Source organism: Ovis canadensis, chromosome 1 (assembly GCF_042477335.2).
Source record: "Ovis canadensis isolate MfBH-ARS-UI-01 breed Bighorn chromosome 1, ARS-UI_OviCan_v2, whole genome shotgun sequence".
Lineage (NCBI taxonomy): Eukaryota > Metazoa > Chordata > Mammalia > Artiodactyla > Bovidae > Ovis > Ovis canadensis.
This window is the reverse complement of record NC_091245.1, coordinates 48135635-48155197: the sequence shown is the minus strand read 5'-3', so window position 1 is coordinate 48155197 and position 19563 is coordinate 48135635. Positions and strand designations below refer to the sequence as shown.

The 19563-nt window shown below is 37.2% G+C and overlaps 1 protein-coding gene across 1 annotated transcript in view; it reads left to right on the top strand.

The window, feature by feature from the left end:
- NEGR1 (neuronal growth regulator 1) overlaps window positions 1-19563 on the top strand; it is a 1037860-nt gene that overhangs the window by 696760 nt on the left and 321537 nt on the right. The gene's annotated exons all lie outside the window — the stretch shown is intronic.

The window sequence follows — 19563 nt, the reverse complement described above, 5'->3', positions numbered from 1 at the left end:
AATTTCAAAGGGAAGATTAAACACCTGGAAAATACTGTCTGAAGCTTATGCTGCTAGTTTTTAAGAGGAAATCTATTGATAAACAGTACCTTTTGGCAGTGCAAATGTTTGCCTGTTAGGATATTGATTGAATTGTTTTGGTAGCATCAATTGCCCCAAGTATCCTACAACAATTCAGTTTAATGTGTAGATGGCAATGTTTTCAATATCATCCGAATCCTAAACAGTGGTATCCTTATCTCTGAAGCATCCTGGACTCATGGGGTTGTCTTCATTCACATGTGTTTCACTTGAAGTGTATTCGATTAAATTTAAATGTGGAATTCCAGAAGCATGCTGTTTTATACTTAAAGAGAAAAACTGTTACTATGATATTCCTATCATTTGAGTATTTAATTCTATTTGGCTTGGACAATATTGAGAAAATGAAGAAATGATTTTTCCATGAACCTCATTATTAAAAAGTTAGATTATTAAGTGATACTTGCAGAACAATCAATGTCATTATGTTACACCCTTCCTCTAAATGCACTTCAAAACACTGATGACAGACATTTTTTCATTAATAGCTTATTTCATGTATTATGATCTCAACAGTAGTGACTGAAATAGTTTTTACTTTTCAAAGATACTCCCTTAGTCTTTCTCTCAAAATTGTTCACATTGTTTGACTTATTCTAATTGAGTATTTGGGGGATAATAGTTTTTTACTAGAAGTGTTTTCAAGCTACAACTTTCAATTTTTTTCTCACATTTATAAATCTTTCTCTATGCAGCCAATGTTAATAATGAATACATAGAATTGTACCATAGATCAGAAGAAAAATTTCCAAATAGATCCCCAGATGCTAACACTAAGCATTTTTCATTTATTTAATCTCAATTTTATGGGTCAAAAGTATCTATCAAAACACACTCAGTAGTTGAGTATTGCCAGGGCAAATTATTGCCATCAACTAACATTTGTCAGTGGCTAAACTATACATTTGGTGTTGACTCATTGAAAAAGACCCTGATGCTGGGAAAGATTGAACGCAGGAGGAGAAGGGGATGACAGAGGATGAGATGGTTGGATAGCATCACCTACTCAATGGACATGAGTTTGAGCAAACTCTGGGAGATGGTGAGGGACAGAGAAGCCTGGCATGGGGTGGTAAAGAGTTGGACATGACTGAGTGACTGAACAACTGAGCAAATGTGCATAAGGCCAGAATGAGGCAGTTTCTAGAGCAGAGTTCCTTATATAATATTCTGAAACAAACTTCAGAAGAGTCGCCCAAAAGCTTACTAGAAATGGAAAATCTGTGTCCCACCAGGTCTACTGAATAAAAATCTTCAGGGTATGTGGCCTGGAAATATGCATTTATGATAAATTTCCATTAAATCTTAGGGCTCTTATTGCAGTGAGTTATTGCTCACCATTCTGGAATTCTCTAAAATAAGAGTTAATAAATATTATTTACTCAAATAAAAATTTCTGATGATTTTATCACTAGCCATGCTTATCTGAACATGAGTGTACAGATTTTATTGTTGTGGGGATTGAGAGAAGAGGTAAGAAATAGGACTAAAAGGAGGTAATACTTTTAGCAATGAGGCCTAAGAAAAGAGAAAACAGAGTCAATCTGTCAAACAAGCAAGACACCCAGCCTGACAATGCAGCCGACTCTCATCTCCTAGAATAAGTGTATCTCTACAGTGATATCTCCCATGGGGATACAGTTGAAAACAAGCTGCCATATGGATTTACATGGGCCTATACTCCATGTATAATCCACTTGTGTGTATGTTCACACTTTCGTTTCTATCCTTTTCACCTCTCTGACTTTAATTCATTGTCACTAATTATTTAACTTGATTTTTGTTTTTGTTTTTTTTGTTTTTGTTTTGTATTTTATTCTGGACAAGTTGGTACTTTAGACTGATACAGTTCAGGTAAGGATGCAGAAATATGGAAAGAAATTAAATTGAGAGAAAGACTGACCAGTGAGTTATCATCTGAAGGATTTGTGTAGAGAAAAGCGTCCTTTTATAAAACAGAAGGACGGAAATTAGGGAGACAGATGTCAAGAACTGTGAGGGATCTGCCACAGTTTCACAAATGCTGACAGAAGACAGAGACAAAGGGCAATTTATTACTCATAGAAATAGCAATAGCCAGAGTATTGTCATTTTCTTATGTCAGTTCCCCAAGTCCCAGTTACTGCAAGGTGATATGATGAGGGTTAAGAGAAATCTATACACACAGTAGGTTTATGTCATAGCTGAGGTTCCTTGGGCTTAGAAACTCAATTTTTTCCATATATAATGGCAGCAAGCAAACCAGCCCTTTGCCACAGAGGGAGAAATTATCTTTATGATACTGGACCATAAACAAACCTGCCCTTTGCTCCATGGAGAGAACCACTTCTATCTTCCAAGACTGTTCACTATACAAACATCCTTGAAAAGATTGTCAAGAACAAAAGCTGTCAGTGCCTCTGCTCACAAGATGTGCAGAAACACGGGAGACCCCTGGAAGATTGCCTTCAAACACAAAATGGGAGGAGGACAGTTTGAAGCATAGCCCCAAGACATTCCATCAGTTGACAAGGGTGCTTCAGTGGCTTTTGTAGGGCTTCAGACATCTCAAACAGGTAGAAAGGAAAGCGTTGTTAACCAACTTTAAATTGAGAAGGAAAATCAGAAGGAAAAAGAGGAAAGTAAAACAAAAAGTTAAGGATGTGTTTATTATAGTTGTAATACAGACTATGTTTTATAAGAACTAATTTCAGCTGAAGTATAATCATAAGTGGAAATATTGGTACCGATATAATATTAAAAATATTAAGAAAGTGAATTCAACAGGACTTTTTACATGGATTTAAATGTTCAATGTTTACTGTTGCTTCTCAAACTATGCCTTTGGTAGCTAACATTTTCTTAAATGTGCCATGAAGAACTGAATACTGATCGATCAGTTAAATTTACATCTCTTGAATAAATATTTTGTGTAAGTTTGATTAGATTTCTGGTCATGCCCTAAATTTTGCCTTAATTTGGAGTAATTTTGTCGCATGTATACCAGTGATATATAGCCATGTAGGTGTGTGAGTGTAAGTGTATATGTTTCTGGTTTTGAGGAAATTTGAAAAGTATTAATTTTGTGAATTCACCCCTTTCAAAGTCAGAAACTGAGCACTATCCGTGGGTTTTACTGATTTCCCAAAGGAAATTAGCCAAAGCCTACTGAACAAACTTCAGTTTGTCAAAGCCCAAAATTGCGCACAGTGCTCTGTAGCCAGCATGCAACTTCATGTCCCCTGATAATCTGAAGATTCCCTGAAGATAGAATTACACCAGGTTCAAGGCAGCCCTCTTTTCATGGTTATTAATCAATATTGATTGCGCATATAAAATTGCAGTAGCTTTGTGAATAACTTGAAGAGAAACTTTGTCCCTGTTCCCAAATGAGGTTCAAGATGGAACGTAATAAATTTTCATAAGCTCTGGTACATTCAGTTATGCAGTACAATTTGAGGAAGAGATTTATGTTCCCTCTAATTTAGAAATATGTAATATGTTAGTATTCATCTAATACATCTGCCTCATTTACTACATATAGGCACATGCATATTTCTCATACCTACAGCAAATAATATTCACCACATACTTTGTACTCATAGCACTTTCATGTGGGTTTCTATTGAATTAAACAACATTTTAATAAAATGATTAGTATATTTAACTTATTTTGTATAGATTGGACTATTTTGTTGATCAAATAACCACATTTTGAGGTATTTACAGAAATCTAAAGAATAAATTTGTTTATTTACATATAAGTTCATTTTGAGTTATTTATTAAAATTGTAAGATTTTATACAAAGCTTTGTTTCTGGGTAGGGAGATTTTGTAGATGATTATTCTCCTGTTTTTCTCTGTATATTCTTCTATCCATTTGTATATGAATATAGTATATTCATGATTTACAATATACTATAGCTGTAACAAATATATGAATATGTACATTTCTTTATATTTGCTTATGTATGTGTATACACACATCTACAAACAATTGGATGAGAAACATATATACATACTTCTATGTATTGGACTTTCCATGTGTCTCGGTGGTAAAGAATTCACCTGCCAATGCAGGAGATGTGGGTTCAATCCCTGGGTCAAGAAGATCCCCTGGAGAAGGAAATGGCAACCCACTCCACTATTCTTGCCTGGGAAATCCCACAGAGGGGACTGGCGGGCTAGAGTCCATGAAGTTGCAAAAAAGTCGGACACAACTTAGTGACTAAACAACAACATATGTATTACATGTAAAATATGTAACTATGTACATATATTTCTCATCAATTGAAAAAAAAACTCAAAAGAAATCATGACATTTATCATAAATAGACCTTAAGAGATTAATACTCATACACATAAGAAGAAAGAAAAAACCAGTGGATTAGCTAAGCCAAAGGGAGCTAGTGGATTCAATTTGGACAGATTCTCTGTTTTATCTGCATTTGCATTCCAACCCTGGAAGTGGCCTAGAGGATACTAGTTCCATAATTTTTTTTTTAGTTCCATAATTTTTATTGTTAATTAAAGTAGAAAAATGAATATCCGTAAAGCCCATGGATTCAATTAAATTTGGATAATGAGAAACCAGGGTCTAAAACATCAGCAAAGCTGATTCATTGAAGTCAAATCTAGAATCTAGAAAATGTAAGATTATATTGTAGACTAATCAAGATCTCCATAGGGAAGCAGAATCTCAGATATTAGAAATCAGGAAATCTTGCAAAACCTAACCCTTCAAAATGAAAGCTGCTGGTAAAAAGGGCAGGGTTCTCTGATCTTGTGACAAGTTGTTTTCTACTTATTTGTATGCACTTTTTCAATTGAGAGTAACTCTGTTAGAGCTCCCCAGAGACTCCGAGGTAAAGAATCTGCCTGCAATGCAGGAAACATGGAAGAGGCCTGTTTGACCCCTGGGTGGGGAAGATGCCCTGAAGAGGAAATGGTAATCCACTCCAGTATTCTTGCTGGAAAAATCCCATGGACAGAGGAGCCTGACAGGCTACAGTTCATAGGATTCCAAAGAGTCAAATACTACTGGGCGACTAAACACACACACTTTTAGAAATTCAGGCCTTATAGTCAGGTATAACTGATTTGAACCCTTGTTATATAATTTACTGAACTTTGAGATCTTGGGAAACCACTTTAACTTTCTGAGTCTCAATTTCCAATTCTATAAATTTGGAGCAATCATAGATAATTTTCAAGGTTTGGGTAAAGATTAAATGAGATGATACGATATACATACAGTACCTATCACAGTGTCTGGCCCACTGTTAACAACTGAAAATATATATATATCTCTTTGCATGAATTTACTCTAGAATGTAAGCTCTGTGTCATAAAGGATTTTCCTTTCCTTTCTATAATAATATGTTCCTGTCACATAGAGCAGAACCAGATTTATAGGAGGCACTCAAAAAAATAGTTGACAGGTGAACTCTTTTAAAGATTAGCATTGACAAAGTGTTGTAAAGATTAGCATTGACAAAGTGTGTCAATGCTAATCTTTAAAAGAGTTTAGACAAAACAGGAAAGAGATATCAGGTTTGTTCCAAAATTATATATATTTTTCTCCCAGACAATAAGACTAACTTATTTCTGATACCATTTTTTTAACCAAAATTATCAGGTGGAGTCACTATAGATAGATTGCCATTTATATAGTGCTTTCACCCAGAGAAAAGCTTAATTCTATTTTTTACAGATAAGAAAATTAAAGTTCAATGAGATTAAAATTATTAATAGCATCCTGATTTTTAAGAAGGAAAAGACATGAAGAAAGAAGGTACTAATTAACCAGAAAAAAATATAGTCAACTAGTTTAAGGTAAAAAGAGGTGTGGACATTATTTCAATTTTCACTCATATCAGTAAGATTTATATATTGATCATTGTATTGGGAATCAGAAATTATTTTACACACATAATATCCAATAAAATAGAATTCATTAATTCTTCCTGTGGTCAAAAGGTAAAGATACTTTTGAGTGCACTGTGAGCTAAGATTTTATCCAGTAAATCACAGGCACATATTTGTGCATTATTTTGCATCTGATATACATTCATTTATGCAAATGTAAACTTTATCTTCCAATATAACTAACTCCAAACATGTGAAATAGAATGTACCAATTAGTATAACTTAGTACAATTGTATCAAAGCCTGAAATGAGGGGCCACCAGGAAGAGAGAAGAAGAGGACTCTGAGGAAATGACCACTTTTCTTAGGCTGTTCATAAAGTTTTCTCCAAAACTTTGGGCAAGTTAGATATACATGCCCTGTATAAAACTAGAAGAATGGCAGGTGACAAATATATACTTTAAATACAGAGAAAAACTCAGCATTCAGAGTTGGAATTGGACAAAGATACTAACTATCATAGGACCAGAAGAAAAATGAGCATTATTTGTATTCACAGTTATCACTTAAGCTTTTGTTTCTGTGCCATTTTGTGCCCCTGCCTTAACTTTCCCTTTTTTTTCATCTTTCACATGGCTTATAATTTAAGCTACTCTCCTGTTTTTAAATTTCTTGATAAGCTAATTAACACCTGGAACAACTCAGGACATAAAAAACACATTTTTTTTTTTCATCTAAAAAAGTACTAGTTCATATGACATTTACAGAATAATGAAGAACTTTAGTAAATCTACATTTATCTATATATTTATTTACCTATTTACTTATTGCTTACTGTGACACTATCAAGGTCTTGGGACCAGGGATATGAGTCTTCAGTCAGTTCAGTATCTAGGAGAGAAGAAAGACATAAGAAACATGAAGTTGTAATAAATGGTGGCAAGTGCTTTGATAACCCATTCATAACGTGCTAGCCAAGGGTATCAGAAAGATGCCTTTGGGTATCAATGAAAGCTTCCAAGAGGCCTTGGCCTTGATGATGTCTGAAGGATAAAACTGAATTTGATAGGTACTCAAAAAAGATTAAAAAAAAAAAAAAAGTCCCTGTGTTGGGAAGATCCCCTGGAAAAGGGAAAGTCTGCCCACTCCAGTGTTCTGGCCTAGAGAATTCCATGGACTGTATAGTCCGTGGTGTTGCAAAGAGTCAGACATGACTGAGTATGAGACTTTCTTTCCAGAAAAAGGAAATAAAGGAAAGGGTGGTCTCCCTGACAGAAACAGAAGCATTTGCTTAACCCCATAGGAATTAGGGAGCATGGCTCTGCTTGATCTGTCAGACTGCCATGAGCTGGACGAGACCAGAAAGGGAAACAGAAAGAAGGGTGGGGTGGGCAGTAGAGAGGAAGCAGGCCCAGATTCAATGCAAGTTCGGGAATTTTCATAGGCAGACATAGATCCAGTGTTTCACAATCAAAGAAGAGTAACTTTGAGATCGTAAAACTATTCAGAGATATATCTGAATATTAAAGAAATGTATTTAAATGTTTCTATTTCCTACATACATGGATGGTACTTGAAAGACTTCTGTTTTGTCATGGCAAGGACAAAGGAGAGAATTAAAATGATAACAGCGAAAACAACAACTACATCTAAGAGAGATGTGAAGAGCTAAGAAATTTGAAGGAAAATCCCTATAGATATTGAACACAGAATATTAGAAACATATGATAATCACTCAGAAAACATATTTTTAAATAAAGCATTTTTTCCAATCAACATAAACATCTACAAATTAAATCCTTTTACCTTGGGACTTTCATGGTTTAACAATTACAGATTTAATTATATGGTTAATATAATCCCTTATTTGAAGCAAAACTGTATTAAACATGCAGCTAAGGCATGCATGATTTCTTCTATTGAGGGCAACATAATTGGTCCTTTGTTTTAAATCTAAGACTTACACTTCAGTTAATGACTAGGGTGCAAAGCTATTTTTACTTAATGTGTTTGCTACCCAATTTAACTTTAATCTATTCTTCCATACATTTACTGAGGTTTTGAAAGGGTCTTTAGTGTTAAGGGTCTATGAGTGATCATTGACCCAGTTGTTCATAGAAAGTCAAAATGCATCTTCAGTGACCAGATGGCCAAATTTTTATTATTCCTATTTTTTTTTTTAATTTCCTAAAAATGAGAGATGAAACTATTTTCTCACTTTAGTACATAAGCAAAAATTTGTGCTCAATGACAATGACTGTTGTGTTTGTTTTTGGTTCTTCCTATATTAGCATTTATCCCTTTAGAAAAAAGATACATATCAAGTATTAGATATAATACAGATTAACAATTAGAGATTGACTATCAACTATCAGTAAGAAGGCAATTTCTAACAGATTGAAAATGCTTTAGGTTGAAAATGATTCCAACCAAACTGAAGAAAAGTGGTAAAGTCAAAAAAAGAAATACCAAATTTTAATATATGTCACACACTTGTTTGTGTTTATGCTTCTGTAATATTGTTCTCATCCAGATCCATGCTCTAGTAAGCTGCCCAAGGGTCAAAATCTGAGAATTGCAAGGTGGCTCCTTCTGAATGTATTTTTCAAACTGATCTTGGAACTTGAAACCTTGCACAAACAGGAAACTTATAAACCTGTATTTAAGTCCAACTTTATCATCAAACTTTCTCAGTAAGCATATATATCAAGCAAGATAATTTATGGAGCTGAATTCTTTATGACTGAACACTTGAGAGCAACACAGAATTAATCTTCTTGAATCTTTTCTGTATCATCATCATTAAACTTCACAAGAATTCTTAAGTTGTCTGTGTCTGCTATTGCACATGTATGCATGCTTTGTGTTCAGTTCAGTTCAGTTGCTAAGTCATGTCTGACTTTTTACAACCCTATGGACTGCAGCACGCCAGGGTTCCCTGTCCATCACAAACTCCCAGAGCTTACTCAAACTCATGTCCATTGAGTCGGTGATGCCATCCAACCATCTCATCCTCTGTCATCCCCTTCTCCTCCCGCCTTCAGTCTTTCCCAGCATCAGGATCTTTTCAGATGAGTCAGTTCTTCACATCATGTGGCCAAAGTATTGGAATTTTAGCTTCAGCATCAGTCCTTCCAATGAATATTCAAGACTGATTTCCTTTAGGATGTACTGGTTTGATCTCCTTGCAGTTCAAGGGACTCTCAAGAGTCTTCTCAAATACCACAGTTCAAAAGGATCAATTCTTTGGTGCTCAGCTTTCTTTATAGTCCAACCCTAACATCCATACATGACTACTAGACAAACCATAGCTTTGACTAGATGGGCCTTTGTTGGCAAAGTAATGTCTCTGCTTTTTAATATGCTGGCTAGGTTGGTCATAACTTTTCTTCCAAGGAGCAAGTGTCTTTTAATTTCATGGCTACAGTCATCATCTGCAGTCATTTTGGAGCCCTTGGACTGTGAAGAAGGCTGAGCACTGAAGAATTGATGCTTTTGAACTGTGGTGTTGGAGAAGACTCTTGAGAGTCCCTTGGACTGCATGGAGATCCAACCAGTCCATTCTGAAGGAGATCAGCCCTGGGATTTCTTTGGAAGGAATGATGCTAAAGCTGAAACTCCAGTACTTTGGCCACCTCATGCGAAGAGTTGACTCATTGGAAAAGACTTTGATGCTGGGAGGGATTGGGGGCAGGAGTAGAAGGGGATGACAGAGGATGAGATGGCTGGATGGCATCACACAACTCAATGGACGTGAGTCTAAGTGAACTCCAGGAGTTGATGATGGACAGGGAGGCCTGGCGTGCTACGATTCATGGGGTCGCAAAGAGTTGGACACGACTGAGTGACTGAACTGAACTGAGCTGAAAATAAAGTCTGCCACTGTTTCCACTATTTTCCCATCTATTTGCCATGAAGTGATGGGACCAGATGTCATGATCTTAGTTTTTCTGAATGTTGAATTTTAAGCCAGCATTGTCGTTCTCCTCTTTCGTTTTCATCAAGAGGCTGTTTAGTTCTTCTTCTCTTTCTGCCATAAGGGTGGTATCATCTGCATATCTCAGTTTACTAATATTTCTCCCGGCAATCTTGATTCCAGCTTGTGCTTTCTCCAGCCCAGCGTTTCTCATGATATACTCTGTGTTTGAGTTAAATAATCAGGGTGACAACATATAGCATTAATGTGCTCCTTTCCTGATTCTGAGCCTGTCTGTTGTTCCATGTCCTGCTAAAACTGTTGCTTCTTGACCTGCATAGATATTTCTCAGGAGGCAGGTCAGGTAAAAAAATCCTGCAATGCAGGAGACCCTGGTTCAATTCCTGGGTTGAGAAGATCCACTGGAGAAGGGAAAAAGCTACCCACTCCAGTAATCTGGCCTCAAGAACTAGTCCATGTGGTGGCAAAAACTCAGACAGGATTGAGCAACTTTTACTTTCCTTTCTGTGATACAAGTATCTAAATTTATTAGGAACAGCATGGATTCAACTGCCAGCAGATAGGAAGCAAAGGTTTGAAGCAAAGGTTTAAAGCAGCTGTTTGACTGTAGTGTAAAACCTTTCTAAATAATCTTGTTGTTTTGGTTTGTGAATTTTTTGAGCAGTTATTAAGGATGATGATTTTGTTCTTTCATGCATTGTTGGCAAATTTGGGCAACCTATTTTTTTTTCTCTTAAATTGTAATTTCATGGAAAGAATAAGTACAACAATAGAGAAATAAATTTCAGAGTATTTCCAACTAGGGTTGCTGTGTATGCAGTGGAGTGTGACAGATGGTAACAAAACAGGATGTGAAATCAGGCAAATATGATTTCTAATCCCAGCTCAGCCCAATACAGTACTGGGAAAATTAATCAGACTCTCAGAGATTCAGTTTTCTTACATTAAACACACACACACACACACACACACACACACACAAATGTGGGATAATTATACCCACTTTGAAGATTTGCTCTGAGGATTGTGTCATAATACTCTTAAAACGGCAGTGTGTCTAGCACAAAGCAAGCAACCCTCTACATTGTATGTATTAGTATTAATATTGCTTGGAGAATCCCAGAGATGGGGGAGCCTGGTGGGCTGCTGTCTCTGGGGTCGCACAGAGTCGGACACGACTGAAGCGACTTAGCAGCAGTAGCAGCAGCAGGGCACACATCACGTTACCCTAATTGTTTATGTGTTAGCTTTCACCTGTGGCCTGTGAGCTCTTTAAAGAGTCAGAGTCCTCTTTCATGCTTAAGGCAGTATATAGTGGCTCCAGGGACAGGCTCTACAGTGGTCACCCTGGCTTTGAATTCTACCTCTGCTACTACGAAGCTTGGTCAAATCATCAAGCTGTGTGTGTCAGTTTCTCAACTACTAAGTGAAAACTATGAGGTAAGTTGGGCGCCCGGGTGGTGCAGTGGTAAAGAACCCACCTGCCGATACAGGAGACATAAGAGAGACAAGTTTGATCCCTGGGTCAGGAAGATCCCTTGGAGGAAGGCATAGCAATCCACTCCAGTATTCTTGCCTCGAGAATTCCATGGACAGAGGAATTCCATGGCAGGCTACAGTCCACAGGGTACCAAAGACTCAGACATGACTGAAGCGACTTAGCACACACTGAGCTAAGTTAAGGCATAAAAAGGTATATTATATTATTTTTAATCTCAATATCTAACATATCTGGTGATGCATGTCTATAGGTTTAATACATAAATAATATAAATATAAAACTAGCACACATGAAATTCAAGAGAGTAATTGTAAAATCACCCAAGTTCTTTTGTCTTATGGATATATGCTTGGGCAACTTTTGAAATTAGGTCATAGAGTTGGAATGATCCACTCGAAATGGAATCCTGAAATCCTGATTCTAGGTCTGAGGCTATTTCATTATACCAGCCTGCATCCATGTAAATCAAAAATAAAATTTAATTATTTTTGTAAACTGTGTAAACACCAGAGACTTTGAGAAAGATAGTTTTGTCTGAAGGGTAAGGAAGCAAGATCACTGTGGACAAGCAGAAAAAGGTTTGAATAACCAGACTATGCACAGGTGTTACCTGTCAGAATGGCTGTCACTGAAATAAAGAACCAAGACTATTAAGATTATCAGTGAATAGATAAAACAGTCACAATAAATAATCCTTGGGAATGATGCTGCACTCAAAATAAGTTTGTTCACGTATTATATGAAATAAGAGATTTTAATAGCGAATGTAATGAAGTCTCAGCAACCTGTCTGCTTGCTCTAGCCAGTAAAAAAAAAAAAAAAAAGTGAAGTCGCTCCGTCGTGTCCAACTCTTTACGACCCCATGGACACCAGGCTCCTCTGTCCATGGGATTTTCTAGGCAAGAGTACTGGAGTGGGTTGCCATTTCCTTCTCCAGGGAACTTCCCGACCCAGGGATCGAACCCAGGTCTCCCACATTGTAGACAGACGCTTTCCGTCTGAGCCACCACTTGATCTTAGCCAAAAGGCCAAGAAGCCAGTAAAGGTAACAGAAATGCAAAAACTACCCAAAATAACCCCCCCCCCAAATGCCCCTTGTGAGGAGGCATGAAACAGTTACAGTTTTTATAGGTAAAATGAAAGATGATAGAGTTCTATTTAGAATACTCTGTGTATGTTCCAGGCTTAAGATTCACTACTCTATTCTTATTGCTGTGAAGTCATAGTTCATTCAGTTTATCAAAAACTTAAAAAGTAGTTTGGTGGTAATTTCTATCTTATATACACCCCCCAGTTGTTTCAGAATTAGAACTGGGGATATGGATACTATTTCTAGATTTTTAAATAATACAGTGAGACATGTTAGCTTAATGCATATAATTCTTTTCTTTAATAAATCATACTTTGACCTAGCCTATACAAATCAGCATTCTGTAGCCTAGAGCAGATGTTCAAAGTTTCTGCATTTGGTTCAAGCAGCCAGTGTACATTTACATGACAGGATGGAGGAAGTGTACCAGTAATTAGCTGAAGTTCACAAATGCTACATTTGTTAATGCTGTTTCACATTTGTGAGCATATTGGTTTTGCAAACTATTCTATTTTTCTCTGTGGATGTTGAAAGGACTTTGAAGCTCAGTGCAATTCACATGCAGATGCAGTCCTTGCTAAAGCCTCCCATGAACTGTTCTGCACAGCCCAACAGAAAGAGCTGAATCTGATCATCTGTGGCACTGGGGCAGTCAAGTTGCATAACTCTAAGACTCCAGTGTCCTGATGGGATTTTCAGGATAGTCCAATGAGGCAGAAATTTCAGGTTGTTTATCAAAGCCTATTTTTATCTTCTTCCAGAACAGCCCACCTTTCTCCCCCACCAATCTTGGACTGCAGGGACTAACTTGTTTAAGGGTTAGTTCTGGCTCTGTGACTGAGTTCCAGCAAATGAAAAGTGAGCAGAAATGACCTGGGTCACTTCCAGGCTTAACCTACAGCTGCCCAGGTGGAGTTCTATGCATGTTACCCTTCCTGGCTAGTTGGAATAGTAACCACCAGGGTGATTGGGAAAGCTAAAGATTGGCAAGAAGAAAGCTTATCATTTTCTTGAGCCTCTGAGTGATTTTATACCAAAAAATACGCCTACCTCATTATCTAATTTCACTAATAACATTTTACTGATCTGAAACATTATGAATTATTAGGTGAATGAGAAATAACCTTCCTTTTCATTGACTTACTGCATGTTTAGGTCTATTTGTTATCATAGCTTAGCCTCTTCTTGGAGAAGGTAATTGCAACCTACTCCAGCATTCTTGTCTGGGAAATTTCACGGACAGAGGAGCCTGGAAGGCTGTAGTCCAGGGAGTCACAGAAGACGCAAACATGACTTAGTGACTAAACAAAGAATGGCCCCTTCTGACTGGTATCCTCAAAGATTTGAGCTCAAATCTTCTGTACAGACTAATATTTTTGCCTCATATAGTTCTTTAAATATATAGCCAGAAGAAATGATTAAAAGATTCCTGAGAAGAATAAGGAAATAATGAATCTTTCCTTCCTACAAAGTGAGGCATAGCCTACTGAATCTATATTTGCAAATTTTGTCAGTCATGGTAACAAAAAATTATAAATACCATGCCTTTGAGGCTTCATATGATCTTGCTCAGAAAACACAACCAAATTCAAAATAGCATCTGGCCATCAACCTCTGATATGAACTTTCCTGACAAAATGTGACTTGGAGGCACAGAAGATGGAACAACTGTTGGAAAACCTCCAAAACTTAATTCTGGCCCCAAACCAGTATTTAGAAGGCATGTCTACTAAGTATAAAGCTCAGAAAGTTAGAACACACACCACACACACACACACACACACACACACACACATACACACAATGGTATACTTCACTTTGCCTCATGGAAGAAACAACAATACCATCTTGAAAGAAAACACAGAACTTACGTTTCCTCCCTGAGCTTCTGCTCTCTGGCTGAAAATTTCCAGACAAAACTGGAATGCTCCTCTCTGTGTATGGCTGCAGTTTTGAAGATAGTCAGAATATTATTCCCTTGTTCTCACCCTGCTTTCCTTCATCCACTGGCCCCCTGCACATTATGGGCTATGTTTTCAGAATTTAAAATTTTGTATTTAGGAAGAAAAAGATGACAAGAGTACTAAAACCAGACAGTGCTGGGGCCTGTACCTTTCCATCGTTTCCAAGTATTATACTGTCAGGGATAAAGGTTGCAGAGGAACTCAGGTTGATCCTGTAAATTGTATTTGATTCATCCTGCTAGACACAGGACAGGAGATGCTAGCTGCAACCATGGACATGTTCTACACTCTGACTTAAGAAATGCATCCAATCAGGGAAACAGGGTTGGGATATTTGCATTGCATACCTGTGTTCAGTCAGTTCAACTCAGAACTCTACACGGTAAGAAATGGGATGTTCAGAGGAACTGTAAATATACAAATATGCTCCAGAATAAGAAAAAAAAGAGCACACTTTAAAAAAAAAAAAACAACTTGAATGAATATGTTATTTAAATGATTGGCTATAGCAATAGGGAGAAAATGTTCAAAAACTTATTAACATACTTCATATGAAATAAGAAGATATTTCCTCCACAAAATAACATCACAAATCATAGAAAATAGGCTGAGATGAAAGGAGAAGAAAAACACCAATATGGTACATTAGAAAAATGACCAATTGTGATGCAGAAAAAGCTCATGAAAGCTGGTGACCTGCTATTTCCTACCATCAAAACTGTACTACATACAGAGAAAAACCCCTCCCAGTACTGAACATAAGAAATTGCAAGGAGCTATATGAACATTACAAGATGCCTTTTTTAGCAGAGCAAAGGTTGAGTCAATATAAGAAACACAGATTGGAAGCCTGAAAGTACCACAAAATACTATTCCATCAGGCAAGGAGCCCTCACCAGCTGCTCCCTGGAGATGTGGAATCTGGTTTTAACTTGCCAATGTTAAGAGACTCAACACAAAAACTGGGTCCTTTTTGGCACAGAAACTCACATTAATAACACCCCTCTTCCATAAATGTTAGGCAATGAATAGGTAACATACTCGAATGAAACAGAGCACAAAAATTCACTGTTCTATGCCAATTCCTGTTTTGATGCAGGTGATAGGGTGAGGGACAGGCGGTCATAGGAAAGCAAATTATTCTCCAGGAATTCCCAATTGCAAGGTACCCCTCTTCTAGATTTAGGACTACGCTCATATTCCTTGTAAAGTCTAAGATATGCTAAGTAGAAAATTCAGTTTAAAGTGGTTCTATGGTGAGGCCCCTTAGGTGTCTGACAGAAGAGAAACTAATGTACTCTGTAGAACATATTTTAAATACAAAGCTCAAAAATTTTCCATGAGGTCTGCTTAACATGAGTTTTCAATCAAAAATATAGTGCACAAATGAGAAAGCAAGTCATCAGCAGAGAAACAAACAATAAAATAAAATGTAAGTAATAGAATTCCAGTTGGAAAATTTAAAACCCTAAAAGATGATGCTGTGGCCACAATTTGGGAAAAGGTCAGTTTTCATTTCAATCCCATAGAAAGGCAATGCTAAAGAGTGTTTAAACTACCTTAACAGCTGTGCTCATTTCACATGCTAGTATGGTTATGTTCAAAATCCTTCCACTTAGGCTTCGGCAATATAGGAACTAAGAACTTCTAGATGTACAAGCTGGATTTAGAAAAGGCAGAGGAACTAGAGATCAAATTGCAAACATTCATTGGATCATAGAAAAAGCAAGGGAGGTCCAGAACAATATTTAATTCTGTTTCACTGACTATGCTAAAAATAAAGCCTTTTTTCTGCACAACAAACTGCAGAAAATTCATAAAGAGATAATAATACCAGATCACCTTATCTGCCTCCTGAGAAATCTACATGCAGATCAAGAAGCAAAAGTTAGAACTGTTCATGGAAAAATGAACTGGTTCAAAATTGGGAAAGGAGTATGTTAAGGCTGTATATTGTCTGTGCATATTTAACTTATATGCAGAGAACCTCATGTGAAATGCTGGGCTGGATGACTCATAAACTAGAATCAAAATTGCAGGGAGAAATAGCGGCAACCTCAGATATGCAGATGACACCACTCTAATGGCAGAAAGTGAAGAGGAACTAAAAAGCCTCTTGATGAGGCTGAAAGAGGAGGGCGATAAAGCTGGCTTAAAACGCAACATTAAAAAAAAAAAAAAAAACTTGAGTGATGGCATCCAGTACCATCAGTTCAGTTCAGTTCAGCACAGTTCAGTCGCTCAGTTGTGTCCAACTCTTTGCGACCCCATGAATCGCAGCAGCCAGGCCTCCCTATCCATCACCAACTCCCGGAGTTCACTCAGACTCACGTCCGTCAAGTCAGTGATGCCATCCAGCCATCTCATCCTCTGTCGTCCCCTTCTCCTCCTGCCCCCAATCCCTCCCAGCATCAGAGTCTTTTCCAGTGAGTCAACTCTTCGCATGAGGTGGCCAAAGTACTAGAGCTTCAGCTTTAGCATCATTCCTTCCAAAGAAATCCCCGGGTTGATCTCCTTCAGAATGGACTGGTTGGATCTCCTTGTAGTCCAAGGGACTCTCAAGAGTCTTCTCCAACACCACAGTTCAAAAGCATCAATTCTTCGGCCCTCAGCCTTCTTCACAGTCCAACCCTCACATCCATACATGACTACTGGTAAAACCATAGCCTTGACTAGATGGACCTTAGTTGGCAAAGTAATGTCTCTGCTTTTGAATATACTATCTAGGTTGGTCATAACTTTTCTTCCAAGGAGTAAGCTTCTTTTAATTTCATGGCTGCAGTCACCATCTGCATGGCAAATAGATGGGGCAAACATGGAAGCTGGCAGATGTTAGTACCTGGGGCTAAAAATCACTGTGGATGGTGATTACAGCCACAAAATTAAAAGCTTGCTCCCTGGAAGAAAAGCTATGACAAAACTAGACAGCACAGTAAAAAGCAGAGGCATCATTTTGCTGACAAAGTTCCATGTAGTCAAAGCCATATTTTTTCCAGTAGTCATGTATGGCTGTGAGGGTTGGACCATAAAGAGGGCTGACTGCTGAAGAATATATGCTTCTGAGTTGTGGTGCTGGAGAAGACGGGAGTGCCTTGGACAGCAAGGAGATGAAAGCAGTCAATCCTAAAGGTAATCAACCCTGAATATTCACTGGAAGGACTGATGCTGAAGCTGAGCCTACAAGACTTTGGCCATCTGATGTGAAGAGCGGATTCATTGGAAAAGACCCTGATGCTGGGAAAGATTGAAGGCAGGAGGAGAAGGGTGCAACAGAATATGAGATGGTTGAATGGCATCACTGACTCAATGAGTTTGAACAAGCTCCAGGAATGGTCAATGGACAGGGAAGCCATCCATGGGGCTGCAAAGAGTCAGACACGAGTGAGCGATTGAACTGAACTGAACTGAATACATCAACAAAAAGCTATGGCAAGCGGACCCTAGCACACCAGGCTCCTATGTTCATGGAATTCTCCAGGCAAGAATACTGGAGTGGGTAGCCATTCCATTTTCCCAACACAACCATGGGATCTTCCCAACCCAGGGATCAAACCCAGGTCTCCTGCATTGCTGGCTGATTCTTTATCATCCAAGCCACCAGGCAAACCCAAGTATCATGCACATGAATGAAATGTAAACACATTTACTTTATTTTTATTTTTTAAATAAATTTATTTTAATTGGAGGTTAATTACTTTACAATAATGTATTGGTTTTGCCACACATCAACATGAATCCACCACAGGTATACACGTGTTCCCCATCCTAAACCCCACTCCCTCCTCCCTCCATGTACCATCCCTCTGGGTCATCTCAGTGCACCAGCCCCAAGCATCCAGTTTCGATGCATGATACTGAACACATTTCCTTTAAAATCTGCTTAGACAAGAATGACTCCTTTCATTATTTTTCCTAGCCAAGCCAGGAAAATAAGAGCAAGAAAAAATTAGGAGTAAAATTATTTTAAATAGGAAAGTAAAACTGCTATTATTCCAAGATGATGTGATTCTCCATGTACAAAAACCAGAAGAATTTATAGTTAAATTAATAGAATAAGAGTTTGTCATGATTACTAGATATAAAATCAATATACCAAATTATATTACTATGTTTCAGCAAAAAAGCAAATCCAATTGAGAAAAATAATATTTAGAATATCAACAAAATATAAATGTATTAAGCATATATGTGTATATATACTCACATATATGGAGTATATGGGCTTCCCTGTGGCTCAGCTGGTAAAGAATTTGCCTGCAATGCAGGAGACCTGGGTTCTATCCCTGGGTTGGGATGATCCCCAGGGGAAGGGAAAGGCTACCCACTCCAGTATTCTGGCCTGGAGAATTCCTTGAACTATATAGTCCATGGGGTTGCAAAGAGTTGGACACAACTGAGTAATAATAATATATACAATATATTATTTAAATAGATTAAAGAAGAATTAATTAAATAGAAGGGTATAACATATCCAGGGACATTTAGAGATGTTGTTACTCTCAAAACAAAATAGAGATTCATTAGCAATCAAATGAAAAAATTAAACATGTTTTCTTCATTAAATTTGACAAGCTATTTCTGAAATGTATATTGATAGTATAAGAAACATCAAAAGAAAAAATCAAATTGACAATATACACTACTTGATGTAAAAATGTATAATAACTACATGATAAGTTAGAAGTGAGATGTTAGTGCAATGGTTGACAAATATATATCTGTGGCATAACAGGGAGCCCCAAAACAGATCCATGCATATATAGAATCCTGATATATTAAAAGGAAGATATTATAGATCAATAAGGTAAAAACAAACCATTAATAAATGATTTGGAACAATTACTTTTCATAAATAAAAGACAAAAGGAAGTGAAACTCTACTTCACCACATAAAATCACTTTCAGATAAATTGAGGATATAGTTGTGAAAGGCAAATCATTAAAAACTTCCAAAAGATGGAATAAGTGACTGTTTTCTGGACCTTGGTAGGGACAGCATCCTTAAACTAAACAGGAAAATAAAAACTAAAAAGACAATGACATATATCACATTAAAACTAATACTGTTTATGAAAGAGAGCAATAAGAAAAGCCGCAAACTGAGGAAGGTTTTGAAATACATAAAGTCAACAAAGATTAAATA